The sequence below is a fragment of the Marmota marmota genome, unplaced genomic scaffold (assembly GCF_001458135.2).
Source record: "Marmota marmota marmota unplaced genomic scaffold, marMar, whole genome shotgun sequence".
Taxonomy (NCBI): domain Eukaryota; kingdom Metazoa; phylum Chordata; class Mammalia; order Rodentia; family Sciuridae; genus Marmota; species Marmota marmota.
Window position 1 is genome coordinate 11,518,787 of NW_025999960.1, and position 4,129 is coordinate 11,522,915.

At 39.4% G+C, this 4,129-nt stretch overlaps 1 long non-coding RNA gene across 1 annotated transcript in view; it reads left to right on the forward strand.

The window, feature by feature from the left end:
- The first annotated feature begins 149 nt into the window (after positions 1 to 149).
- LOC125616644 overlaps positions 150 to 4,129 on the forward strand; it is a 22,591-nt gene continuing 18,611 nt past the window's right edge. Inside the window, exons 1-2 of the long non-coding RNA XR_007347374.1 lie at positions 150 to 288; positions 3,732 to 3,742. This is a non-coding gene — a long non-coding RNA (uncharacterized LOC125616644). The remainder of the gene's footprint in view (positions 289 to 3,731; positions 3,743 to 4,129) is intronic.

Genomic DNA, 4,129 nt, shown 5'->3' on the forward strand with positions numbered 1-4,129 from the left:
ATTTTTATATAGAAAAGGGATAGTGCATCTCAGTTTGCTTACAAGCTAGGAGATCACTTAAAATTTTGCATTTCCTAACTGCAAACAGAATATAGCACTTACAACAGGTTATAAATAAACTGGTTTTTAAGCATAGAGTTAGCCCCAACGATAATACACTATTTAAAAAGACTTAAGGCAATGAATTTCATTTCCAATGGAAAAAAAGAACTGTGCAAACAAGCTTAAAACTACTTTTTTTGTGTCAGTGTTATAAAATGTAGCTTTTAATAAAACTTAGACCCAAATGTCATTAACTTTAGAAAAAAATTTGGTGGAGAGAAGAATGTTATTTCATTTAGGAAAAATAATTATTATCTTTTTTCCTAATCTTCAACACACACAATTTAAACATATATAGTTGTTTTAACATTTTACATAATTTCTATGTACTGGAGTAATAGCAAGGTTTAATTTTGTCCCAAGTTTCTAAAGCAGATGTGTATAAGAGACAGATATATATATATATATCAGCTCCAGGTCAGAGAAAACGCAGTTCCACCAATGGATGAGATGATACCTGCCCACACTGGAGAGGGAAGATTAACTGTATTTAATTTACTGATTCAAATGCTAATAATCTCTTCCATAAATACCCAGAAAAAATATTTTACCAGCTATCTGGGCATCCCTTTACCCAGTCAAGCTGATGTATACAATTAGCTATCACCATAAATTATCTATATGAACATTTGTACACAAATAAATGCTTATAGCACTGTATTTGTCACAACTGAAAACTAATGCAAATGTTTATGAACAGGTGAATGAATGAACAAACTGTGGTCTATCCTTACAATGGACTACTACTTAAAATATAAGGAAATGAACTACTGATTTGTTACAATATTGATGAATCCCAAAATAATAATGCTGGTAAAATAATACAGATTAAATAGTTCATAATGTTTTATTCCATTTGTAAAAAATCCTTAGAAGTGAAAATTCGTGGAAATGTATATTAAAGAAAAGTAGAGCACTGTTTTTCAATTCAACAATAATAAAAAAAGAAAGTATGATTTCAAAATGAGAAGCAGACCCAATACACATTTATCGAAATAAAACATACAAATAGCTAGCAGGTATACTTTTAAAAATTAACAACATGGGGGTGGGGTCCAAGATGGTGGGCTAGAGGGAAGCTGCATTCTGGGTTGCTCTGGACCCAGGATTTAAGTAGTGGGAATACTGTTTCTCTGCAAGTGATTAGAGGATTCCCAACAGCTACTCATGTGCAAGAATCACAGCTGCCATGCTGTGCAGGTCCCCAGGCCTTAGTGTCAGCACAGGACTCTCGTCCACTCGTCCACACAGGTCCTCTGGTGCCCAAGTAGGACCACTGGACACCTACCTGGGCAGGAATCCCAGTCACAGCTCCAACAAGGACACCTGGCTGCAGCCTTTGCAGGAACTTCAGCCACCACTTCCATGTAGACCCTCATCTACTAAAGTGGGGCTCCTCCATTGCCTTCATCTTGTGGCACTGCAACCACCGACCAGTCCCCTACATGTGGTAGCCTGAGGACATGGCACTGGGTCTGGTGACAGCCTCCCAGCCACAATACTGCACACCACAGACCTGCATCTCTGAACATGCTGCTCAATGCCACTGTCCAGCCCCTCCCCAACCTGATACCCCATCACTGAAAGCAGCCGCTTCCATCTTGGGTCACCTTTTTCAACATCTTTAGTTGGGGCAACTCCCTTCTTGGAACACTGGCTGAGGCTTAGAAACAATATCAAGGTACCGAAAGTCCCCAACACCCCCCCTCCCGGCAGCCGCTAACCAGGCACAGTGGTTGCAGCTACGTGGCCAGTCCATAGCTTGCAAAACTGGGTTGCAAAACCTGATCTTGAACTGCCAAATACAAAACAGCTCTCTATGGCAGATGCTCAGCCCTCAGAGTGCAGCCCACAAGACCTCTGGACAGAAAGGTTCCTGATTGGGAAGTAGATGGGAAGGAGGTGAGTGAGATACAGTTTAGAGACAAATTAGAGGCCAGGAATTGCAAGGTCTACAGGCAATATAAAGAGATAAGATCAGGTGCCACAGCACACGAGTGGGCCCCAATGGAGATTCTTGGGGCTCAGTCTTCCAGCAGGGGCTGACAAGCACTTACTATACCCCACTTCCAGGAACCACACCCCAAGACCAACACTCCCACCCTAATAACCCTCACCATCCTGAAAGTGAGGATTATTAGCAAACAACAGACAACCCCATCTTTTAGATGAGAAGGGAAGCAAGAAATATACTGAACTCCAACAAAAACAATCCTGTATCTTCCTTCAAGATTTTTTTTTCTATTTCTTCTCTCTCTCTCTTCTCCCACCCTCACATCCCCAATATTTATGAAACCAAGTACTTTTCATGAATTAGGTTACTGATGACTGGGATGGCTGAATAGTATATTAAAGTGGTGTTGTATATTCTTTTATCTCCTATTTTTTCATTTTTCTTAATATTTATGTTTGTTGATTTTACTCTACTGTCTTCCCACTTACCTGTCTCCCCCAAATCACTTTCTCTCTCTTCTCTTGCTACTAACCAACTTCTTTAGATTCCTCTTTTATGCTTTGTAAGTCCTTTGGGTATAAACCAAGGAGAGGGATAGCTGGGTCAAATTGTGGTTCCATTCCCAGTTTTCCAAGGAATCTCCATACTGCTTTCCAGATTGGCTGCACCAATTTGCAGTCCCACCAGCAATGCTTTTTATTAGAGCATTATATTTATACTTGGTATTTGGGTTCCTTTTGACATGATTATACATACAGGGAATATTATTTCAATCCTCCTTCTCCTTCTTCTCCCTCTCCACTTTCTCTCTACTCTACTGGTCTTCCTTTTGCTCCTTTATTTATTTTTATTTATACTTTCTACATATACATAAAGAAGATATCCCCTTTGGTAAATTTATGTACATATATATATATATATATATATATATATATATATATATATATCATGTTACATGGTTCTGTTAGAGTCATTCCACATTTCTTTCTTGCTCTCTTCCTTCCTTCCTCCCTCCCTCTTGTTCTTCTACTTTACTCCACTGATCTTCCCTATATCTTTGTGATATTCCTCTCCCACTGCCTTCTTTCCCCTATTTTGCTTTCTCTCTTTCACTTATGAGAGACAGCATTCAATCCTTGGTTTTCTGATCCTGGCTTATTTCACTTAGCAAGATTTTCTCCACTTCTGTCCATTTACCAGCAAATGGCATTATCCCATTCCTCTTTATGGCTGAGTAAAACTCCATTGTGTATATATAACACATTTTCTTGATCCATTCATCTATTGACAGACTGTGAACGTCAAGAGCGTTCGGGTCCCTGGGTAAGGGTCACGAAATAACCAGGACACAGGGGATGCAGAGCCAAGGCAGCAATTGCTACTGCATGCTGAGGTTTATTTGCAAGTTCCTTTTATACACTTCTTCTAACAAAGCAAGCAATTCTTTAATATCACGTTGCCCACATTGCCCAAATATCATGCCTCAGCGGATACACAGAGCTAGATTCAGATTGTTCCTGTTTGTTTGATAAGTACCCTCCTAAAGTTCTTTGTAGACATTATCTACTCCTCTGAGGATGCATTTGTTTCTTCAGAATGTACTGTTCCCAGGATAAGTATGCAGGAAGCTTCTTCCTCTTGGCCAAACCATGCAGAACTTGTGCCTTGCGATAAGGGGAAGAGAACGTTTCCTCCTCCTAGCTGAGGTTTGCCTCAGATGACCTAAATCACAGCCACAGCTCTTGCAAAAAGTCAGGCCTGAGGGAGCTAAACTCTGCACACTTAAACCCCAACAATTCCTTCTTTTTTCTTTTGCTTTTCTAAAACAGCTTTCCACAAAGTTAATATAGCGTTTTGAGATGGTCTTATGTACATACAATGTGTAATTATAAACAGGATAATAACTAAGCATAACACTATTCCCACTCCTCCAGCTGTATGGGTAAGACTTTGAGCAATTTTGGGGGGATTTAATCCCTCTAACTGTTTTAAAAACAATTTAGCTATTTGTGCAGCATCATCATGTTGAAACCCTTTTCCAAAAATTTCAAATATATCCTTTTGTAAAGAATC